General features: G+C 39.8%; 1 protein-coding gene across 4 annotated transcripts in view; it reads right to left on the bottom strand.

Moving 5' to 3' along the window:
* KCNS3 (potassium voltage-gated channel modifier subfamily S member 3) overlaps window positions 1–12,924 on the bottom strand; it is a 444,844-nt gene that overhangs the window by 49,714 nt on the left and 382,206 nt on the right. Inside the window, exon 2 of one of the 4 annotated variants that reach the window (XM_085218069.1) lies at window positions 56–11,766. The exons of 2 other annotated variants lie outside the window; for them this stretch is intronic. The gene's annotated coding sequence lies outside the window, so the exon portion shown is untranslated. The remainder of the gene's footprint in view (window positions 1–55; window positions 11,767–12,924) is intronic. One more of the 4 variants, XM_085218070.1, reaches the window with a different exon arrangement.

The raw sequence follows: 12,924 nt of genomic DNA, 5'->3' as shown, positions 1-12,924 counted from the left end.
AAGAGTCTTATCAACCAGAAATTGAATCTCTCCAACAGAGACTATCTTGCAGTACCTGTAAAATGCAATGATTTCTTCTTCTCTGTGGACGGAGTACACCTGTTATTTCGGGGAGCAGCAAATCCATTCTTCTTCTCTGATAGTGGTCAGGTGCTGGAATGGGCTGCCAAGGGAGGCGGTGGAGTCACCATCCCTGGAGGTGTTCAAGAAACGTTTAGATGTTGAACTGAGGGAGATGGTTTATTAGAAAATACTAGTGATAGGTGGAGGGTTGGACTGGATGATCTTAGAGGTGTTTTCCAACCTTGGTGATTGTATGATTCCTGCAACTTCCATGAAGGAAAGGACTTTTTTTGTCCTCTTGACATTCCAGTGCCTTCCAGACAGAGGAATAACAGAGAAAATAGATCACCAGGATCTTACAATGGCAGCATTTCAAAGAATGATTTAAGACAGATTCAAGTCTGTGTTTAGAGGAAGGCTCCAAAGGATATGCCGAGCCACGACCTTCTCATTCCCTTCACCTTTAGCATCTTCACATGCAAGGGTTTGTTTTTAGGATTGCCACAAACATTGTTGGAGATCTGTTCAGTACTGTTTTCTCTTTCCAGTACTCTCATTGTATTGTTTTTCCACAGTTCCTTATGTTAGTAGCATGGGGTCTAATGCTACAAGCATGTATTTCCTAATCTTTGTTCACAGGTGTCAGTCAAACCAAAGCTACTGCAAACCTCGTGATATTCCTCTTGTGTGTAACAACAACTACTGACACCTATAAGACTTCAAAAACCAGGCACATAAGATGCTGCAGCTAAGTATCTACTCTGGCAAGAAAAATCATGTTTGCATCCAGACTAATCTTTATTTCTGTAGTGAAAGTTATTTTGAAAACTGAAAAACAGCTTTTTTTTTTTTTTTTTAACCACTGCAAGCCCCTTTAAACTTTTCTTAAACCCAGATTAGTTGGAAACATCATAAATTTTACTGTATGCATAGACTATCATGCAGTCAAGATAAAGTTCTTGAAAAAAAAATAATGTATGAGACACACTGCTTTCCAACTAAGCAAGACGGAGAGCAGTCAGCTTTTACAGGACAATAAACTAGGTACATAAAAGCGATTTTACAACTTAAAATGTAGTTTGAAGACAGGTATTTACTAGCTAATAGTATGACTGCAAAACACAGTTGCTCCAAGCGCTTCCCAAGGCTCAGCTTTTAGAAATGATTAAGACATAAAATAAAAGCACTGATTTCCACTCAGAGATGAAAGGCAGAAGGATATTATCAGCTGATAATTAGCTTCAATCAGGATCAAGAGCCAAGCTGTGATTTTACATCGGTATATATTCCTCCCAAAATTTCTCAGCGTCTGGGGTAACTGGAGGTCAAAGTAGATTCAACACCACGCTGACTCTATTCACTGATTAATTTCAGTGAGTAAAACTCCACTTTCAGCAATTCATTAAGAGGAGAGCACTAGAATGTAAGCTAATGCTATAAAAAACAGGCAAGATTTTAAATTATCAGGAGTGAGTGGTAACTATAACAAAAAGAAAGCAAGTTTTTGCCCCAAGTAGCCCTGACAACTTCTCTCCCAGCACAACATGCTTTCTACTCAAGGGAGTCCTTTACTCACTCATCTTTTTACCCAAGGATAAAACTGTGCTCCACTTGAAACAATGCTTTCCTGGAGTGCAAAAGCCTGCATCATGATCCTCCTAAGAACACAGAGCTACCACAAACTTTGCAGCTCTCCACTTCAAGAACATCATCAACCTCTTTGGTCTGGCCTTCTGTAAACAAGTATTCATATATAACATAATAAACAGCTAACCATTCCAAAGCACACACTTCTTGCCCTAGAGAGTCTTAGAGAGGAAGCAAACACATAGCAGATGTTAGTTACTTGGTTGCTTTAATTGATTCAGTTGTTTTGATGAGCTACTGGGTAAGAACTCATATAGAATAGAAAATGAAATGAAACACGAAAGAAAGATGTTTATTGCAACAATCAACATTATTCTCCGAGAAGCTAAAAAAGAAAAAAAAAAAAACAACAACAAAACCATGCAATAGAAGTTCCAAATGTTAAGCTCGAGGGCCAAATAAAAACCAGTCATAAGGAAAGCGGTGTGAAAAGGATATAAACATTAGGATAAAAAACAAAGCAACAGGATTCAGCTCTTCCCAATCCAATATGGAGATGGGCTTTAGCCAGCGCTTCTACAGTAGTACATTGTTGGTGAGGCCACAGACTCATTGTCTGGCTTGGAAAGGGATAGCAAATTTCTGGGGTTTTAGCATGCTGTGAAATCCCTAAAGCTTACAAAAGAAGAGCCACAGGGACAAATTCTATATGCATGGTCCCTTTGAGATTGCTACACCATGGATGTGTAACATGGAGTGAAGGGCTGTGGTTTCCAACCTCTTTGAGATCAAATCCCTTAAAGGTTTTTAGTGAGGATGTGAACCCCATATCACAAATTTATTCATTAGGAAAGTTTCTCTTTCTAAGTTTTCTTTCACATACTCTATACAAAAAGTCTCTGTAGTCAGTGAGATCCCACAGGAAAGCTTTTATGACATACTGAACATTTAACTATGCTCGTGTATCAGCTATTGGTAATTCCAAATTGGGACCACTTCTGCTTTTGTTAGCACTAATCTGTCTGTGATTATCCAGGCACAAAGCAAAGGAAGTCAAACTGACTCATGCTGGGATAGACTATGCTGTACTTCACTACATAAAACACTTACAGATTTAGAACCACACTAAGTAGAGCAAATACTTGCATAATGCACCACCTTAAATTGCCATGTATGCTTTCTGACCCACTGAACACAGTAAAACAGCTAAGTGCATTTACTTAATCAATCACAGTTAAAGTCTGAATTGAAATCCATTTAGTATGACTTAAGTTAATGCCTGTCAGCTGGATAGTCGTAACTGCTTGAACACACATGATTAAGTCTGAAAAGATACAATATTACTTGGTGCGACCTCTCTCATTGTGATATTAGCTGAACCCAACTCCATTTTGTAATATTTGATTCTGTAAAGTTCACTGCAAAATCATTTGGAGTCTGCGAAGGCAGAAGTGAATCTACAAGAAAATAAGTCATTTAGCACACATAGCATGAACATCCAAAGAAACTATTCTGTGGCTATGGATGCACTGTGAGGCAACGAGGATAAATTCATCAGCTAAATTATTTGCTTAGTTGTCATTTATTTTATATATTCTATTAGCGGTGACATGCTTTATCCAGAATATTACAGTAAAATGCAGTGAAAATAATTGAGTCATGCAGCTACATTTCTCTTGAAATGGATTAAGTTCAGCCTCCCAGAAGACCTTAGGTAAATGAAGTTCGTGCTGAAGTCTCCAGGGCCAAATGTTATTCTGAAGTTACTGCTATGTAAACCTACTTGGCCAAATTCATCCCTGGTTCGATTTTGTTATGTCAACAGATTTTCAGAAATTGAACTTGCACCATATGCCTGTGCATTGTTGCAGTGAAAAGGAAAACAGAAAGAAAGAACAGCAGCTGCTAAGAGCACCACTGGCAATAAAATGTAAAATCATTTCAACATCTGTACCCGTGGAAAAACAGTCTTCAAAACAAAGTTTTCATTGTCTTCATTAAAAAAGTCACCTCCCTCACAAGACTGCGTTGCAAGGAAGAAATGGAACTATTGCAACTCAAAGTGAAAGAACATAGGCAACAACAGAGGAATATGCCACTCCAGACTATGGTTGATCCCACGGATCTTATGCACATACTTTCAGGTGTGGTGAATCACCTGTTAGAAAAGTAATTTTCTGTATATTAACTAGATAAGTAGCACAGATTACTTGTAAGATGTCTAACTTGGGTATGGCTAGCATTAGGTAAAATCAATCTTCCCAAAAAGTGAAATTTGGCTGTTTATCACTGTGAGAATGCTGGCAAGGACTGAGTATAGGCCAAGGGGAAGGTATAAGAAAGGAGCAAGTGAAAACTTTCCTCGGGAACATGATTTGTGGTCTGAACTGTTTTACATAAAAATAATTCCACTTATCAGAATGTCATCTTGTAAAATGATATTTAAAAAAAAAAAAAAGACAGAAAAAGAAAAAGGTATCCTCATCCTAACCTGAAAAGTTCCTTGGGATAACATGCATTCTGACATTTAACAAGCCTGGCACCTCTCTATTTCCCAACAGCTCAGCAATTTATAGTCTGCTCAGATAAAATTAAAAGACCATTATCCACCTTAACAAAGTGAAATTGACAGATTAAACTTTGTTTGCTTGAAAATCTACCTGTAAATCCCCACCAATTAAGCAGTCACAATGCTGTATTATGACACCTGTCAGTTTTCACAGTGAGCAGAAGATATTAATAATTTCCTTGAGCTATATTATCCTAATTGCTGAAGTTCACAGAAAAATTTAAGATGAGAAGATGCACATGGCATTATTAGAACCAAGTCAGCATTGCTATAGTTTGGTGATAAAAGAAACTCTCTCCAGATTAACTTTTGGACAGTAATTTTCTGTGATAAGTCATATTCTTGGCATCCTGCTTCCATCAGAAGTGCAGGTTCAAAACAAGAAGTACTATTTGAACAGAACATTGTAACTCCTAGGTCAAAGCACCTCTATAAGGAGCACATTTTCTATAGGTTTCCCTTCCTTAAAATCAATATTCCACATTATCTCATTTTCTACAGAGTCCTACGTTGTTCCCATTCAAGAACTTTTCCAACAAGTAAAATAAAAATACATTGGTAGTTTATGTTACCATTAAAGGTCAAAAACTCCTGATACGTGATCCCAGCATCAGATACATTTCCACAAAGGAAAAATTTCATGGAATAAAGATACATTGGTATATTTCTTACAAATAATTCTTCATTCTCATCTCATCATCTCATTATTTCACTCATAAAGATAGTTGAGCTTTGACAGGTTAGTTACCTGAGTAAATAAGATGATGCAAATAGCCAAGTGGGGAAATAAATAAATAAACTTAACAAAAAGAAGAAAATAAACAACACATTTAGCCACAGTAGAAAATCTAAATATTACTCATACATTCATAGTGCAGTGCAGAGGTGAGAAACTCCACATCTATCCAATCACTACAACCCCTTAGGCCTGATATAAAGGGGTAAGCAACTAGACATATTTTCTCTTTCTCTAACACAGAGGTCCATGCACCACTTAAGACTCTCCTGAGTTTCCAATCTGAGTATCAGTTGCTCACAAGCCTCGGCACCGAGGCAAGTAACACCTGCAATCAGTTATTCTAATTCTCCCATGTTAAGGGAAGGAAGTAGGAGTTTGGTGAAATTCAGACCATTTTTACCTCTTGTAGAAGGAGAACAGAGAGTTAAAAATAAGATTCTACTCACTGCCAGGAAGACTGACCTTGATATTCAAAATATCCACTTGTTAGTCCACCCTAGAATTTGCAATTGTAAGGAAAAACATATTTTTTCTCATTTTGAAGTCTTAGGAATTGTCCTCTGCTTCCTAGTGTGGATGACTCCTGACACCACAGGACTGTTGATCATTTATGCTTCATGAAATTAACTCTTCCTAATCTATTTTTCAGAAGCAAGACAATGTTTCTAAAGTGCACAAAGTCAAATTGCAACAGTCAGTTGTTCTAAACAATGACAAATCTATGCATAAAATCACAGAATTGTAAGGATTGGAAGGGACCTCTAGAGATTGAGTCTAACCCCATGATAAAGCAGGTTCCCAACAGCAAGTCGCACAGGGAAGCATCCAGATGGACCTCGAATATCTCCAGAGGAGACTCCACAACCTCTCTGGGCATCCTGTTCCAGTGCTCCATCACTCTGTCAGGGTCCTTATCAGAGCAGAGTTGGGAAGGATCACCTCCCTCAACATGCTGCCCACATTCTTTTTAATGCACCCCAGGAAACCACTGGCCTTCTTGGCCGCAGGAGCATGCTGCTGGCTCGTGGCCAACCTGCTGTCCATTAGAACCCTCAGGTTTTATTCTGCAGAACTCCACTCCCGCAGATCATCCCCCCTAACCTGTAGTGATGCATACACAACATCACAAGCATGCACTCCATAAAACAAGGTTTTCCTACCTTAAGCTGGGAAGAGGCATCAATGAGCAGAAAACCCAAGACCATGTTGCAGGAAAGAAAACCTCTTATGAGACATCTGCAGTAAGTCCTGCCTGAGCTAGCAATAACACCTTTATTAGTACTTAGCCACTCCATCAAAATACCAAAAAGGACAGTTCAGCTGTGGATGGCATTGCACTAATCTACTGAACTGACTACCTGTAACCTTTGAATTCATGTTAGTTTTATTCTATTCTAACTTTGGGATAAAGTATTTTAAATAGTCTCTCCTTACAATATTTCTGTGAGTACGTCCCTTTTTTATTTATGAATAAATGGTTGTGTTAGTAATACACCAGCAGTTACAGAAATTCGGACAGGAATGAAGCTTGAAGAGTTACCTAATTCAAATCCTCCCATCCCTCAAAGTAGTACCGGATATTCCTAAAGAATTTTTAACAGATGTTTATTTAATCTACTATAATAAAGACTAGCCACAGGCATTGTGAATTCTAGTCCACCACTCTGCTACTGGACATCACTTTCTTCCCCTCTCCTAAACTTTCCAAGTAGCATCACAAACTAATCTGCTTTGAAGTGGTCCTTTGGAGGCTATCTTGTCCAACCCAATATTCAGAGCAAGTCCAGTCACAGCAGGCTGCACAAGGCCAACTGCATTTTGAATATCTCCAGGGTCAGAGAATTCTCAAACTTGCTGGGCATACATTGTGCCAATGATTTCTCCTACAATGATTTTTTTTTCTTCTATTGTCTAACCAGAAGCTCTTTCTTTCCAACTTGGGTATGTTGATTGTGCCCTAGACTGTACTGCTGCATGGGAGTATTGAAGCCTGGATGGAATTTTTCCAGGCAGCTGAAATCCCTTTTAACAGCATCCTTTCAGCATATTGGTGTAGTATTATCCATCTCAGTCCTGATTACTTCAACTTGGTTGTCCTCACATAGCATTTTACAAGAAAAAATATTTGCCAGAAAAGGTGTGAAGCAGGTATATGACAGGCTAAGATATAAAACTGCATCACTGCACAAGTGTTCAATTGACTATTCAGAGAAATCGCTGAGACACTGTTCCTGCATGTAAAAAAAACAGGATAGCCAGCAAATAAGTTTTTCTCTGAATAAGCATTAGCCTATGAGTGCAATCCATCTCAGCACCTGTCAGTATTACTATCCATCTTTTTTTTTTTTTTTTTTTAAGGAAGTGTTGAGTAGCTACTAACACTTGGATTTACATATGAAAAATTATATCTGACATTGGCACCACTTGTGAGATACTAGAGGCATTGTGTGAATGGGCTGCATTCTAGCAACACTAACAAATGTGTTTACACAGCTCATAGCAGTATCACCATCTACTCAACCCGGGACTCAATGCTGAGCCCTTTGAAGTTACTCGGGAAATTTTTACCATTGCCATTCAATGGCAGAAAGTTTGGAACAAATTATGACAACAAACTAAATCAGAAGGAATTTCAGAAGACAGAAGCATCCCTTCCCTGCCTGCCTACTCTTGCCCTATTTCTACAAACATGGTTTTCTAATGCCTAGGATAACCCATACAAATGACTGCGCGAAATCCTTAATCAGCGGAGGTTTTGCTGAAGACTGCAAAAAGACAAGGGATTTCCCAGGTTTTTGGCTGGGTTACACTTTAGCTGGACAGATTCCTAACCTCCCACAAAGAGCCCTAACAATTTCAAAGGAGCCATGGCAGGGTGGCAGCTCCTTACCAACAGATCCAGAAAGAGATCTGAGAACCGAGCTATATATCTCCCAAAAAGGAGATAAATCTTCCATCAGTGTTTTGCTTACCACAATTTTTGTGTTAAATTGAGCTGTGTTATGTTCCTGCTTCACTACCCACATCCATGAGTACAAGCAGACACAAACATTTGTGGGATCAGTGCCTTCCATCTTCAGTGTAAGCTGAAAGAACTCATATTTTAGAGATTTTCCTTGAAGTAGAAGTCTTGAAGTCTTGAAGTAGAGAATAGCTTCAGAGCAAGAATTAAATTTAATTAAGCACATTCAGTGCATCAGAAGAAACTAAGAACAATACACATTTGTTTTCAGTTGATAGTTTCCCTTTATAGGCTGCTGCTTAAAGCAAAGCACCACAAAGCACCACTTTAAGCAAAACCCTTTGGTTTTTTTGGCTTTAGCAGCAGAACAAATGTACAATTCACTAGGAAGAAAGCAAATGACATTACCTTTCTTGTGGCTACATTTGAATGAAGCACTTCACCATGTACTCAGTACAGTTTTAACTCTATATAAACACTACCTCAGGTGAAAACAAGACCTGTAATGTTCAGACTTTGAATCTGAATACACAAACACTTGCTACCAGCTGTAATCACTAGGATTTATTGCTGAGAGAAAAATGCCTGAATGCTTCTGAGATCCAAGTCATGAGTCCAGGGCCAGCAACCATCGGAAATGCCAGAGGAATCTCATGTGCTTGCACATTCACAGAATTATAGAATCATAGAATGGCTTGGATTGGAAGGGATCTCAAAGATCATCTAGTTCCAAATACCTTGCCATGGCAGTGTTGCCAACCACTAAATCAAGAGCAGATCATGGAATCATAGAATCATTTGAGTTGGAAGGGACCCTTAAAGGCATCCAATACAATTCCCCTGCAGGGGGAACAGGGACATCTACAGCTCCATCAGGTGCTCAGGGCCCTATCCATACTGATCTTGATTGTCTCCAGGAATGGGGCATCCAAAACATCTCTAGGCAAGCAGTGCCAGTGCCTCTCCATCCCTACTGTAAAAAACTTTTTTCTTATACCCAGACTTTAAATCTCCCCTTTTTTAGGTTGAAACCACTTCCCTTTGTCCTATCCTTTTGTCAGTTTGCTCAGGGCCCCATCCAACCTGGTCTCAAGCACATCCAGAGACAAGGCATCTATCACCTCTCGGGGCAGCCTGTGCCAGAACATTAGGCTCTTTTAAGTTTCATAGGTTTCAGTGTATGCCACAGACTGCTTGTGTCAAATACACTTGGAAACTCAAGGAACTGGTTTGTCCTTCACTTTGCCCTTTTTTGTCATCCTAACCAATTAATCAGAATGAGGGAGGAAATAATTCTTTATAAAAGAAAACAGTAAGAGAAAAAGCACAACTCATTGAAAATAGCATTTTACAAGAAAATGTGACCATAAACACTATTACTATTTCCAGACTGAAGACAATGAGATAAAATATCACTGAGGACCCATGCTATCCTTATTGCTCAGCTCAAACTTTTACCAGTTTCACAGATGAATTAAAAGATCAGTACTGATCCACACTGACTATTCTTTTCAGTGTCAACATTATGCTGGACAGGGAGGTACATCGAGTTGCTTAGCTTAAGAGTGTACAAGGCAGCATCCATTCCACAGCTCATTCAGGGAAAAGGTATTACTAAAATGTCATGCCTGAAGCCATCACTCAGTGCTTGTCATTAGCTAGCGCTAAACACCAAGGACTGATCTAAATTTGGGTTGCAGTAGTGGCTTGGCTCTCTTCAAAATCAAAGCCTAACTTATGGCTCTATTTGTTCTTTCAACTGGGAATAAACAAAGTTCATAAAATTACAAAGCAGCGTTGGAACTGTGATCCAGTTAAAACAGCAGTTGAGTGATTCAGATAACTGCAGAGAGAAAATATATAATAAAACCTCCTATAAAATAAGTCTTCCTTGGGATGTATCTGATCCTCTGCACCACAACTTAAATTACAGAATCCAGTGATGGGACATCCACAACTTCTCTGGGCAGCCTATGCCAGCATTTCACCACTCTTTAAGTAAAAAATTTCTTCCTAACATCTAACCTAAATCACCCGTCTTTCTTTTAAAACCATTTTCCCTTGTCCTATCACTATCAGACCATATAAAAAGTCGGTTCCTCTCCTGCTTATAAGCTCCCTTCACAGGTACTGAAGGTTGCAATGAGGTCTCCCCAGAGCCTACTCTTCTCCAAGCTAAACAAGCCCAACTTCCTCAACCTTTCTTCACAGGAGAGGTGTTCCAGCTTTTTGTCTTCATCGCCCTTTTCTGCACCCACTCCAACAGCTCCATATCCTTCTTGTACTGGAGGCCCCAGACCTGGACTCCAGATGGGGCCTCACAAAAGGCAGAGGAGAAGGGAACAAGCACATCTCTCTCCCTGCTGGCCACAAACACACCAACTGATAGCAACTGTACACTAAAGTAATATTGTACAGTAATCATTGCATCTCACAGACTATGAGGTCAATCCTTTTCCCACTGAAGCCAGGAGTGAGAGTCACTTCTGCAGTACCTCCTCCCCCAACATCAGGGAGGTTCCAAGCTGCAGCCTGCACAGCAGTTAGCATCGCTGGAAACAGCATCAGTGAAGGGAAGGAGGTAGAAGAGAAGCACAGAGTTATCAGAAGTGTCTCCAATTATCATCAAATTACCCAGACTGTGTCTTAACTCCTCCGTGCAAATCAAAACTGTTCATAGATTTTTTCTTGGTTCTCTGCCTCCCACAGGTAACCTACCTACGGTTATATCAACAGCAGTGATCGATTTGTTAGGCTCAAATAAAAATAAAGCACAGAGAAACATAAAATGCCCAGTCTATGGGACATCAAAATTGCTAATATGAAATTTTACAAGACTACTACATACAAGACACTTTTTGTCCATAAATCTTGTAGAACTTTATTAACTTAGAAGTGCTGGGAGGCAGATGCCTTCAGCTCCATGCTTTGGAAGCAGAACATGAGACTGGAGGGGTGACCTGTTCAGTATCACACAGCAAGTCAGGGTGTTCTACTTCAGCATTCCCAAAGCTACAAAGCCTCTGTCTTTGCTTTGCTTTTAGTGAGAACTGTAGGAGAGAGACCAGCCGCAAACTGCACAGGTTGAGCTCCGAGCCTGGTGTGTGAACAGTACTGCACTGGAATGATTAAACACATAGCATAGTTAACCAGCTCCTAAGATATCAGCTGGCATCTAAATTGCTTGTCTGCACTGATGAACAGAGGACAAAAATGCACAACACTGGAGGAAAGAAAGGGGAAGCAAAACTCTATTTCAAATGATAAACAACTCATGATAAACAACCTGTCTTCCTTAAAGCAGCCACACTCTGTTTTGCCCATGTGTCTTTTTTGTTGTTTTTATTAAGAGACTGGCAAGACCAAAACGTTTCCAAAAAATAGGGGGAAAAAAAAAGTTCATTGATTAGCCTTTATTCCAAGAGGGTCTTATCCAGAGCTCCCAGTGCTGGCTGTTCAGAACAGCAGGGAATCCTTAAGGGCTGGTGGAAGCACCTGCAAGAGCTGAGCCATCAGGGCCTCCCCATGGGCCATCTCCCAACTCCTCACATCTGTAAGAGTGTAACTTTGGAGCTCTCAGCTCAGACTTCCCAGAAATCTGAAGACAAAATGGGTGAGGCATTTCACTGTGAAGGGTGAGAAAATGAGCTGGAGAGCTTGTGGATAAAAGCATGGAGAAGAGAAACTCATAGAATCATAAAATTATTAAGGTTGGAAAGAACACCAATATCAAGTCCATCACCACCGTACCACCAAACCACTTCTCTCAGTACCACATCTCCATGTTTCTTGAACAGTGACTCCATCACCTCCTTGGTCAGTCTGTGCCAATCTTCACCACTCAATCTGCAAAGAAATTTTTCTTAATATCCAACCTGCACCTCTTTTGGCACAAATTAAAGCCACAGTCAACACCCTCTCCCTTGACAAGCAGGATAAATATTTTAACAGTCACCTAGTGTAGAGCAGAATGAAAAACAAAGCAAAACTATTATATGTAACTGTCATATACAGAATCTTCTTTTTAAAAAAAAAAATGAATTAGTTATCCACAAATAACAGATGACAGCAGTTTGGCACACTACTGTTCAGACTTCAGATATGCTATGAATGATAAGAAGACACAACAAAATAGAACAGAGTCAAATATAATGGAAAGTAGAGTGCAAAGAGAAGAAGTATTAGTAAAATATAGAAAACGAAACAGGCACAGAAGGAAATGAGGTATAGCAAAGAATGAATGATGGAGAATGGAGAAGCAAACGAGGGTCGTGTCTTGGTGCAGCTGATGACTTGGTGCAGAGCCATTGACTGCAACAGGTCAGTGATGGTGGCTCTCAACTAAGGATTTGTCCCTCTGCACAGAACCAAAGAAGGGCAATCAGACACCAGACTGACCAGGTGTTCTCCACTCAGAAAATAAAGAGGCAACATAGCAAGGGAATAAGATGATCTCATCAATAGCAAAGGGGAATGCAAATTCCAGAAGAGAAGAAAGAAGCTAAACAGAAAAGTATGAAAGGAGAACAAGAAAGAAGAACACATAGAGAGGGCAATGGCAAGATTAGAAGAAAATATCCACAGGTTAGTGGAATACGTTTCATTTATTCATGAGCTCTGTTTTATTATGTGTCCTTGGCAGTGATCCCGTAACTGAAAATTTGCAAAGCAGAGAATGATGTGAGTTTGGAGACTTGAGTCTTGTTTCTAGTCATTAGCCTTGGGCAGGGCTTTTTAATATATGTGCCCCAGTAGCAAGTAAACAAGTTCTTTAAACCAAGAGCCTTTAGGATGCACGCTGCAAACAAATGAGCTTAGGCCGAGCCAGAGAGGGATTCCTGGAGAATAAGCAAACCTAGCCACAACCCACTTGCAAGTAACCAGGAGGATGGACAAGCTGCTAGGAAAGATGCTGCCCAACTCTGCTGCTCACTCCAACCCCAGCTTAGGTCAGCTTATGCAGAGCATCTGTCTTTCACATGCATTCCTTGCTAGCTGACATTT

Source organism: Meleagris gallopavo, chromosome 2 (genome assembly GCF_905368555.1).
Source record: "Meleagris gallopavo chromosome 2, MGAL_WU_HG_1.1, whole genome shotgun sequence".
NCBI classification, from domain to species: Eukaryota; Metazoa; Chordata; class Aves; order Galliformes; family Phasianidae; genus Meleagris; species Meleagris gallopavo.
Note: the sequence above shows the minus strand (reverse complement) of the source record. Positions and strands in the feature narration are given on the sequence as shown.